Source organism: Triticum urartu, chromosome 7 (assembly GCF_003073215.2).
Source record: "Triticum urartu cultivar G1812 chromosome 7, Tu2.1, whole genome shotgun sequence".
NCBI classification, from domain to species: domain Eukaryota; kingdom Viridiplantae; phylum Streptophyta; class Magnoliopsida; order Poales; family Poaceae; genus Triticum; species Triticum urartu.
The window spans coordinates 344,724,169-344,735,780 of NC_053028.1; the positions used below are offsets into that span (position 1 = coordinate 344,724,169).

Sequence of the window (11,612 nt, forward strand, 5' to 3'; positions counted from 1 at the left end):
GGGGCCGCGATGCGCAGGCAGCGTGTGCGTGCGACACGTGGTCGCAGCCGTGAGCAAGAGCACGAGGAGACAGGAGGAGAGGGGGAGGTGGAGGCGCTCACGGCGGGGCCGTAGGGTAAATGGCAGCGGGGCGGCGAGGCTTGGGGGCGACTCGTGGGGAGGAGACGAGGTAGTCGAGGCGAGGAGCTCCGGCGACGTTCCTCCGACGAACGGCGACGACGGGGTGGTCCTCATGGCCTTGGGGATGGCAGCACGGCGGCAAGGTAGCCCTAGGCGAGGTGGCAAGGGCGAGGTGGCGGCGACGAGGCGGCGACGGCGAGCGCCGGCAGAGGCTTCGGGCAAGGGCAGGGCGAGCGCGTCAGGGGTGGGGCATGCGGTCTCCTCCCGATCCAATCAAAGGAGAGGGGGAAGATATTTTGGAGAGAGGGGAAAGTGTCGGTGGGGTTCTGGGCCACTCCGGATGGGGGATAAGGGAAATGGGGGGTGGCCGGTTGAGCCAGTTGGGCCGGCCTAGCTGGCCCTTTGCCCAGTTGGGCTGGCCAGCTGGGCCACTGAGGGCCCGGGGGCTTTCTCCTTTTTTTTAGTTTTAGTTTTTCTTTTTATTTATTTTCTTTTCTGTTTTCTTTTAACCTTTAATATATTTTAGTTTAAATAAAATACAACAATAGGCCCTAAATTAGTTTTACTAAATATTCCAGTGCCACAAACAACTTTGCACATTTTAGAAAGCAGATTGTATTTGTTTATTAATTTACAAGCATTTAATTAATAGTTTTACCACTATTTTATTTATTATTATCCATTTAACTATTTTAAAAGAGTGTGATTTCTTCACCAATATTTATTATGAATTACTTGCTACATTTAGAACATTATAGTTTTGACTTTTGAAAACTTTTCGTTGTATGTCTTTAATTCAATTTTGAATTGAATCGGTTTTGAACTAACCCAAGATTAACTACAGTGGCAGAGGTGACGTGGCATCATTAGCAGAGAATTATTGTAGTCTAATTATCCGGACGTCACAAATCTCCTCTACTACAAGAAATCTCGTTCTGAGATTTTAAAAGGTGGAGTAAGGGGGAAAGATCTGGTTACGAAATTCTAACGAATCTTCTCGGTCTTGGTTGCTCTTCTCGAAAAATTCGGTCCATTACATTGATGTCTTTATTTCTCTGTCTCAGGCCATCATGATGAAGTTATTATCGTTTCTTCGGGAACTCCATCGTACTTACGAAAAATTAAAGGGGTGGGTATTTCAAAAGAACGGATCTCTGCAAGGTTGACTATCTGGTCAATAACATCGGGGAAGATGACGGAAAGTAAATGTCGAATTGAAACTTAAGAAATTACCGAGAGCAAAGTAAGAAGGTATCATGAGAAGTTTTGAGCGGGTAGGCAATTGTTCGATGCCTGAAACGGGGCGTGAAAGGGGTTCAAAGCAACTGAAAATAAGTATTGTGTTTAATACCAGAATTGATGATCATAGGGAAGGTGGCTCGTGAATTACACACGAAGCCAAACGTGAGGAATCTCTACTCTTAATGTCTCTTGGTAGTCTCTGTTCTGGATTTATTTTGGTCCCACTAGAGACTGGGTTTTTTTCGTCCTCCTTTCACCTCCCACCTAACGACCCCGTCCCACGTACTAACAAAGAAAAATCGGACGACCACCACCTGGCCAGAGGCCCCTCGCACGAACAAAAATGGGATAAACCAGGGAGCGAGGCCGCTCGCACGAAAAAAATCGGATGAACCAGGGGCCCCTCGATCTATTCGCTACGACCATGGGAACCATGTCCCAGCCACCATCGCGATCCCTTCGCCTCCGTCATCCAACTCATCCCTCGACCTTTTTGCTAGGGTGTCGTTGTGGGTTCCCAGCCTCCGCCACCCTCAAGACCGTAGACGCCACCGCTGTCATCGAGACCACGGACGCCACCGCCGTCATCGAGACCGCCCCGCCACCTTCCCCATGCGGGCCATCCGCGCGTCTCCCTCCAATCCCCTTCCCGCTGACCGCGGGGATGCCGCCTCCTTCCATCATCCATGGTGACGGCGCCCGCGTCCCACAGTGACCCTCCCCCTCCGACAGGTTTGCCGTTTGATGGGATGGGAGGTGCCGCTGCAGTTTGGGGAGGCACAACCAGGATCCGGTTGGGATCTACGTGTGGACTCGTTCGAGGCCATGATGCTCGACTCCTGCACCGCCGATCTGGACAAGGAGGAGCGCCCCGAGGTGATAACGCCATGTCATTGTCTCGTTTCTGTTCCCGTTGATTAGTGATAATTGTGAAGTACTCCGTCCGTTTCTTTTTACTCCGCATATAAGATTTGGTCAAAGTCAAACTACACAAAGTTTGACCAAATTTATATAAAAAATATAAACATCTACAATATTTAAACTATATAGTATGAAAATACATTTTGTGGTGCATCTGATAATACTGATTTCATATTGTCAATGTTTATATTTTTAATATACTAGCAAAAGAGCTCGTGCGTTGCAACGGGAGAAAAAACAACACACGCTCTTAACCCAATATCCATCACTCAAAACCACAATAGGTCCACATCCGTTATTTTAGCGGAGCATCACATTTGTATTGCCGCTTATCCTTCTCACCCTTGTCGGTGGTAGCCTCAGTGTTCACACAAATTAAAGTGTGTTTGAATGTGGTTAATCCTAGGGCATCTCTCTCTCCCACTCCCCCCCCTCTCTCTCTCTCTCTCTCTCTCTTTCTCGCTTTCGCAACGAGAAATCTGTTATTTTTCCTTTGCGAGGTTTTTCAGAGGTGTGCATGCGTGGTTATCGATATTTTCGTTCGTCTTTATATGGTTTTAGTTGGTGTTTATTTGTAATCCGGATCGCCACGATACGAAAGAAAAATGGATCATGCTCTCTCGCGATGAGAAATCTGTTGTTTTTCCCTTGCGAGGTTTTTCAAAGGTGTGCGTTTGTGGTTATCGATGTTTTCTTTCGTCTCTATATGGTTCTAGTGGGTGTTTATTTGCAATCCGGACCGCCGCCAATACGATGAAAAACAGACCGTGTGCTACATATTATAAGTTTGCTTCCAAAATAATATTTAGAAAATATTTAACAAGTAAAAATAATATCATATTCGAATTGTACACATTTCTAATCAAATTTCATATATAAAATATTAAAACCGGAGTAAAGGTTTAAAAGATATGATAATTTAGAAAATCATTTGTTTCACTTAAATATGATCCGCAGGTGAATTACCTAAAAAGTAAAGGGGTTTCAAAAAAATGTAAAATAACGGTTCGGATATGAATTGAGTGTGTATTGTGGGTTAATTCATAGAAAGCATAGGTTTTTTTTTGCGAAGTTGTGTGACCGGCTGCCAGAAGCACTCCTTAGCTTATTATTAGGTATAGTAAATATGCCCGTGCTTCTCAACTGGTGAAAAATTATTATCCCTGCATGGCCCCATCCTCCTACTAAATGGCCATGTCGTCCAAGACTCAAAAATCAGGCTAAGGAGATGTGGTGGAGATAAAAAGAGTCTTTGAAATTATGTGCCAAAAATGACATAAGGAGTTAGAAAAGGCAATTGAGACTTGAAGTGCTGCGATGGTATCATGGCCTAATTTCATAAAAGCATCTACGGTATTCTTTTTTGGTCCTATAAAAACAGCCTTCATACACTGCAAGGATCGAAGTTGTTGTCTTCAAGCTTGATGTCCCTCTAGACTTATAGTACGTCTTCAACAAATGAACAAATTTGAATTAATTGGTCTCACTTATGAGCAAGCGTTGTACCTGGTGATATTTATTAATAGATCGATTAGAAGCAAGCCGATCCAAGACAGTTGAACAATAAAATATGATGAATCAAAAAAATCGAATCACTGCTTGGAAGTTAATTAAATGAAAAAAAGAACAAACCAATACGAAAGAATAAACCTTTTTTGGACACCGTCTCATGTAAACCTACTCATCAAGAGCTACCAACATGTGCTAACCTTGATGCGAGCTCATATGCTTGATTGATTATTTGAATGACAACCAGATCTTTTTCTATTCATGCATGTGTTGGTTTTTAGATGTCCGTGGAGGTTTAATTAAGATCAAATCCGAGGAGCCAACACCAGCATGCAGAGCCCGGATCCCATAATCACATTTAATTAGGAGTCAAGTACTCATAATCCGGCTTAATTAGCGGTGCAGGCCCAACGGCTCATGCAAGGGGCACGAAAAAAAAGATAAACTACAGCCCAACACCGATGAAAGATACAAATTCCCGGATAAATTGGACGAGCTATCAATAAAAAATATGCACAGGAACTTAGCCGAGTTGGTTATTGCAACAAGCCCCACGTTGTTGGCCTCGGATCGAATCCTGGTGCCCCCGCTTTTTTCTTTTTTTTTCTATTCTATATCTTTAATTAAGACGCAAGGCTGTAAAAATTAGTACCACCTTGCGTATATGTTTTAAATTAAACTGAAAGCGTAAAATCATGAGAAGAAGCGTATTGTGACGGTGAACCCACGGAGTCAATCCGTGCTTTATTATTAGGGAAAGAAAAGTTAATCAAACTTTACAAAGCTTGACTTTGACCAAACCTTATATGCAGACTAAAAAGAAACGGAGGGAGTACTATCTGCGGATACATGATATTTTCGTTTCTTCACTGTCCACCTGCCTGGATCCGGGGAGCATGTGTCTTTATTTACTGCTTTTGCCCCACTCGGCTCCAAATTTAATCAACCATAATATTTGTGGGGTACCTAAAGAAATGCATGTTGTAATCCGTGATGCTTCTGGAGGTGCTGCATTATTTTGGGGACCAAACTAATCCGCACTGTGGCGTTCACTGCAACTGTGCCCATTGTTGTGATGCTGACGCCTACTTTTTAGTGTTACCCGTGTCCCATTTTGGTTCAAGAAAAACATCGCTTCCTACGATGGAGGACGCGCTGCCTCCTGGCAAATGGGATCGGAGGGAGGGGCTCTACCTCGTGATGGTCAGCGAGGCAGCGGCCGAAGGGGAGCCCGGCGTTGAACACGGGTGTTCGTCCCTTCATTTCTTGTATTTTAATTGATTTTTTCAGGCATCGGAGCGGATGCCGATGATGAATGTTACTTGTGCAATTTCAGGTGGAATGCAATGAACTGGAGTACAAGCTCAACCCCGGCGAACTCCAGTTCCGCAAAAGAGATTAAGAGCTCAAGGTACGTTCTATTTTTTTTTTTTCATTTTTGGTTCCAGAACAGAATAAAAAGGAAAATCGAATAAGGGGGGCTGATTGTATACACTTCAAACAAGGCAGGTACCAAGTTCCTAAATGGATCGACACCAGGGTTTCTGTCAAAGTAGTCGACAGAGAAAGAGAAGTCATGTGAAATGCCCATCTGAATGCTCAATTCTTCACAACGGCCATTGGCCAATACATCTGACTACAACTAACCTTGTCCATTTTTTTTCTTTGTTACAGAAATCTTTCAGGAACCGTTGTGCCGATGATGATTGTTTCTGAAATCTGAGTATCATCCAAATGTAATAAGGCTACACTGTGAAAATTAAATTGTGACTAAGCCATTATCTAGCTGACATACCTATATCCTTATATGGACTAATTCATGCAGTTATTTCTAGAACACAGGCTGATTTAGCAAGCTACACTCAGAGTAAAGGAAGGCTTCATGGTCAGAAGGTACTAAGATATCCAACTCCTGATCCCAACAGATAATTAATAATTGTAACATGTGTCATATTGTTTTTCATTTGACAATGTCCCGTGTTGAAAAAAGTTCTTAGGTTTTAATGTTTTTTCCGTTACCACCACATCTGGGTGTTCAGGGGCATGACTTATCTGCATCAGTGACAAGTTGTACCCCACCATCCATTGCGACCTAAAGCCAAAGCGAGAAGAGGAAATGGAGCAACTTGGACTTCTATGTTCTCTTGCTGCATTCTCTGGGAATCATAAATACTTGCATAATTATTGAGCTGAAGGTGTTCATCGATAGTCTTCATCGATAAATACTTGCATATTTGACCGCAAACATTTTCTCGGTTGTGCCCTACTTTACTTTCTGAATCTTGGTAAGGTGCTAGAAAAATCTTTTTGGTGATATAATGGAGGCCTAATGAAGGTTGGATGATTCTGCCTGATGAGGATGTCCAATATTGCTCTCGAGAAAGTGAAACTGGTGAACCACAAGGCCCTTGCTGAAAGCTTCAGCAAGCCCACTTTTAGTAACATCAAAATAAGAAATACGTATATAGATAGTAATCCTTCACTGAAAAATTTAATTATATTCTTCTGTAAATTAGGTTGCTACACTGCACCCGAGCTATACAGAAATGAAGTGTTCGACATGAGTATGCATAAACATTCAGCTTCATCCTTCACAAGGTCGGTATAAGTTTTTGTTCCACATGCAGTTATTGTGCAGCGTGCACAAATCAGCAGAGGCAGCTATTTCAGGTAAGATATACTGTATTAATAACCAAGTATAATCAACGTTATAGGCTGGCCTCATGTTGAGAATACTTGACAATGAGTTTTCACATCTACTACAGCGGTAGTATCCCACATTTATTTTTCTTTTGTTTGCATTATCAATCTGCTTACATGGTTAAGGATTTTTTTTCCCTTCCACTAGAGAGAAATGGATCCTCAAGTTCCATTTTGTGGTGATTTTCTTTTGGAGCGTTATCAATCAAGTTGCATGGTAAGTAGTAGAGTTGAAGGGATCCTAATGTTTCCATTTTTGGTGCTTATCAATTAGATCTTCGGCTGGCATAGTAGCTTCTGAGCACATGTACCTAGCAGCATCAAACAAATACTCGGTTTCAGAGTTAATTTCTTTAAATCCGGCACACCAAAATACTCATTTGATGCACTGCTGGGTAATTGAATAGGAATTAGAAAAGGGATGAGCAACTCAAGCGAATAAAGGGTAGAAGAATGAAGAAGTAAGCAGGGTGTGGAGGCAGGTCCTCTTAAGGCAACATGGAGGTAAGGCATCTACAATACCTAAATAGTTCATCCCCACTATGTTATTTCTCTCGACATGCAGCCTATCCACCTCAGCAGGTTTGCCACATCAACATTCTGTTAGTGACTTACATATGGGACCAACCACTGCAACAGCCCTGCCAAGTAAGATTTCAGTTACTGGCTAAGGGACCCACCACAACCTGGTCTCACGAGCATATGTTTTAGCTGTTACCGCTGCAGGCGCGCTGGAAGTCGAACGTGGGCTGTAGTAGGCTTCCTTCATTGAACGATCCAGCCCAAAGAAGAAAAAAAGATAGCCCATGCCATGACATGCTGCTGCGTCTCTTATTGCCAAGCGAAATGCCTCAAAAAATATATAGCCAAGCAAATGCTATCCCTTCCGCAGCGTCGATCGATGCTCAGAGGCGTTCGCCGCCACCAGCAGCCCTTTCGCCTCCACGAGCGCACTAAACTCAATTATTAGTTCGTCTTCCCCGCTGTCGCTCTTATTGCCGCCACTATCTCATCGACGGCTCTACGACGGACACGAAAGGACATCGCTGCATTCATCGCCTCTGAGTAGCTCGCCGTCAGTTACCCTTCAATTGTGGAACTCAGCCGTCGCCGCGTTCGCGTTTAAATATATGTACGCACTTCCATCTTCATCTCCCACACGCGCCAGTTCGCCTCTAATTTTCTGCTTCCCCTCTGTGTTTTCAACCCTCCTAATTTCACAACCCTGCATCCCTCAACTATATATGCTGCGAGAATTCCATCCAATTCTGCATCCGCTGCTCTATCTTCTTGGTTTACCCATCCAAATCTTGCGATACACCGCCTCCGCGCTAACCAGCCCACGCCAAATCGGCCGCCGCCCATCCACAAGCACTTGCCTCCACCGGGGGGAATCAGTGCCTAGCGGACTGATGTTGTTGCCGATGTGCTCTTCCTATCGTTCAACGCAGCGTGGCTTCTCGACAGGCCGGCAGCCCCGGTTGCTGAACTGCAGCCCTTGGCGGAGAGGAAGGGGTCTCCGCCCATGCCAGATGTCATCCGCCGCTCGGGAACGCCATGGGGAAAGGGTGCTGTCCGCTGCCACTGACCACGCCCTAGGAGGCGCACCGTTGAGATCAGGAGGGATGCCTTCAGTCCAGGCTCTTCCTCCCTCGCCTTATTTATTTGATTCTCTCTATTTTTCAGTGCGTGAATGTGTGTTTGTATATATTTGGGTGAGGCATGAACCTGATTCTTCAGGGTGAAAACCTAGATTCTAGCCTTGGTGGTTGGATCCGGTGATGGCGACGCTCAAGTGTCGCTCCCTTACTGAAGGCGTTATTGTTGAAGAACCTCGTCGTCCGTGTGGTGTCATGAGATGAATGGTGCGGATACGGTCATTTTTCTAGTTTGCCCATCGTGGATATGATCGTTTTGAGGCTTTTTTCTTTTTTCTTCGCCTATACATAGCTTTGGTCCTATATGACTTTGCTATTGCTGACGTGTTTTTGTGTGCGTGAGTTTGTGTTGGCTGTGTGCATCCTAGCTATGCAGAGGCCGGGTGTGTGCTCATTGTATTTGTATCCTCTTGATACTACATTTTGAGTTAATAAAATCCACCCTTTGTCGAAAAAAAAAGTATGTGAACCAGAGATAAGAGAATACACATGTGAGTGGCGAGGACATCGATGATCAAAAATCCAGAATGCTTTCATTTTAGACTCTGTGAAGACCGTGTAACAGTGAGAGTGTACCATTTTTCTCATCAGGTTCTAACAAACAGCGATGCAATATGGAGGACTTGATCGTTTACGTTGGAAGAATGGACAACCTGCAGGGCAACATGGGTATCTCACATCTATCTCTTTAGGGTTCAGGTATGTGAGGTGGAACTATATATGTGCAATCTTTTGATTTTGCATCTGATGCACAAGCAAATCGATCACATTCTTAATTCAGACGCTTATGACTAAACCATAAAAAAGATCCTGCAAATAGTGTGGTCTTTTTATGCACATTCTGTTAGTCTCCTTGCTTATTTTTACAGAGCACCAAGCTCCCATGTCTGAATTTTATTTTTGATACTGAGTTATCATACACACATTCCATTAGTCTCCGTACTTATTTAGAGAGCACAAGATCCCATATCTCAATTTTATTTTCGACGCTGAGTTATCATATCACCATTCTCCATACTTATTTAGAGAGCATGGAAATATAATTCTCATGGTTCTATCAATTACAGTCAAAAACTGTGAAACCGATATGTGATGGATGGCAAGCTTATTTTTCAGATTTTTGTCTGATCCCACCTGCCGCAAGTGCGAGACGATTTTCTGCAGATGCTGAGGTTCTAGGACGATTTGGTGGTTCTTGCTTTATAGTATGTTGCCATTCCCATTAATATACAAGTATCTGACGACACAAAATTTCTTGCAGGTGGCTCAAACGGATCTGTTGGCACCCTGTCCATGCATACAATAGCATTCCCTGCTCTCCCCGTTCGATCATCTGTCCAGGTACATTTTGTTTCCTCCTTTGTTTAGTTTTATATTAAACTGACTGAACTAAGCATTTTTTACAGTATAAGCATGGATGAGTTGATTGGCTCGGTTCACTTTATATTTCTCATACGGATAGGAGCATCAAATGGTTTCAAGCATGCTTCCGGTTGCCTGGCAGTTGGTGAGAGAACTATGTGATATTATCCTCTCACGTAACCTGTTCTGAAGCTCAATTTAGGTGCAATGTCTATACAACAGAATACACAAGTCGAATCAGACCGAAGGCCAATGGTTTTGTTATTTTGGCGAGAGTCAACATATTTGGACAATGTCTATGTATAATAATGTAACTTTACTGGGTTTCTGTCATACATTTATTTGAACATTTTGATTACTACACTAGCATAACCTCATTTGGTTGCTACTACAGATTTCAACTATGGACACATTATCACAGTTTTCATGTCCTATCGTTGATAGATTATACCTTGCCCTTAGTTTTGTCAAAGTAAAGGACGCTAAATAGAGAAGTTATGCGTTATTCTGTTTATTACCCTTTCCACATTAACCATTTACTTGCAATTTGAGTTCACCCATTTTATTTGATTAGAAAAAGGCAGCCCGGTGCATGTAGCTCCCGCTTGTGCAGGGTCTGGGGAAGGGTCCGATCACTTTGGATCTACCCATTTTATTTGATTGCTTCATTTTAATCAAAGCACTACCTTTCTTTAGTAACTTCCCACCATTAGCTTCCTTCATAGTAAAACGAAACTCTTTCAAGTTTAGTGATGGTAAGAATTATTACTTATTTAGCCGAATACAAAGCGCCGACAACTTTATTAGAAAAGTAGATAGAAAAGAGTAATAACAGTTTATTTCCCAATGGAGCAAAACAACCTATTAGCAAGTCCATTTCTCTAACTCTATTAGCAAGTCCATTTAGTTGTTTTTTGTTTGAAGGAAGTCTATTTAATTGTCAGTAGTTAATATTGTTAGAATTTCTTGAAATTTTAAGAAAATATGCATTTGTTATTTTTGTTAGGTTGCACATGTGTATGGAGCAATTGATTATTATAAAATGGTCCGCAGCAACGCGTGAGGTATGGCACCAATGAATATATGAACTTGCTTGTTAGGACCAACTTATCTGAAAAATGTGTGAAAAGTGGGACAATGGCGAAATGATTTATAAGTATAGTAAAAAATGCAGTCTGGAATGCAAATGTATTTCTTTTTACCATTTTGTATCTTGATATTGATATTCTAATACGTCTTTCTACTACTTAGTTTATCCAATAGTCAAACAAACACAAATTTGTAAAAGTGTACCATTGAATAATTCATCAAAGACCCCAGACATAGTACTCAAGTAATCTAATATCGGTGACTAACTCAAATAAGACGAGATTGAAAACCACAAAGCCACTACAAAATTATTTCTAGGCTTTGCTTGTTTCCATAACAAGTTTCCGTACTACACGTAACACACCAAGTTTGAGCATATTTGTTAGTGATGTCCTCTGTATGGTTAGGAGTCCAGAAGAAACTTCCCCATATGTGATGATTCAGAAATAATTTATTATCTTTGTACAATGATTTGCATATAATGCGTATGTTTACTTGCATAAGTTATCCTTCGTTATCATTGTTGTTCTGACAATACCCACAATATATTTTCTGTGGAACATGTTCTAGGTATATCTTTGGCTACTCTGTTCAAGGAATCTCTTATTATTGCGTCCACACAGTCGAATTTTGAAGGCTGTGTACGGAAAATCTTGTGGCAATTTTCCTGTTGTTCCTTCTAGGTATTGGGTACCCCCCGTTGCAAGATGGCTTCTACCTGAATCATGTGGATTGGTCTTCGCACAATGTTCTCGCAGTCAAAATTAGAAACAATGCCTACTTGTGAAATGCATGCGGCAACAAGGTTTGCAACCAATGTCATTATTACAAGATTTAATTTCTGAAAGTTGAAAAGAGAATGAGAGATGGTACCTCTGTACCAAAATATAAGACGTTTTTGGAGTTCAATTTGAACCGCAAAAACATCTTATATTTTGGTACGGAGGAAGTACTAAGTAAGTTATTGCTCTGGCTCTCGGCAAGCTATAGCTCACTAATTAAGCAGGTCAC

General features: G+C 42.3%; 1 long non-coding RNA gene across 37 annotated transcripts; it reads left to right on the top strand.

Annotated features, from left to right (window-relative positions):
* The first annotated feature begins 1,704 nt into the window (after positions 1-1,704).
* Positions 1,705-11,606, top strand: LOC125522656. Of its 37 annotated transcripts, XR_007289897.1 has the most exons (12): positions 1,707-2,238; positions 4,889-5,041; positions 5,129-5,203; positions 5,302-5,370; positions 5,467-5,528; positions 5,618-6,996; positions 8,742-8,849; positions 9,267-9,322; positions 9,412-9,491; positions 9,557-9,657; positions 10,519-10,576; positions 11,285-11,606. It is a non-coding gene; the product is annotated as an uncharacterized LOC125522656 (long non-coding RNA). The 37 variants fall into 37 exon arrangements; XR_007289900.1 differs by lacking the exon at positions 11,285-11,606 and adding an exon at positions 7,075-7,140 and having other exon boundaries at positions 1,705-2,238; positions 5,618-6,709; positions 6,900-6,996; positions 9,412-10,885; XR_007289907.1 differs by lacking the exon at positions 11,285-11,606 and having other exon boundaries at positions 1,706-2,238; positions 5,618-5,987; positions 6,083-6,184; positions 6,309-6,996; positions 9,412-10,885.
* The last annotated feature ends 6 nt before the right edge of the window (positions 11,607-11,612 follow it).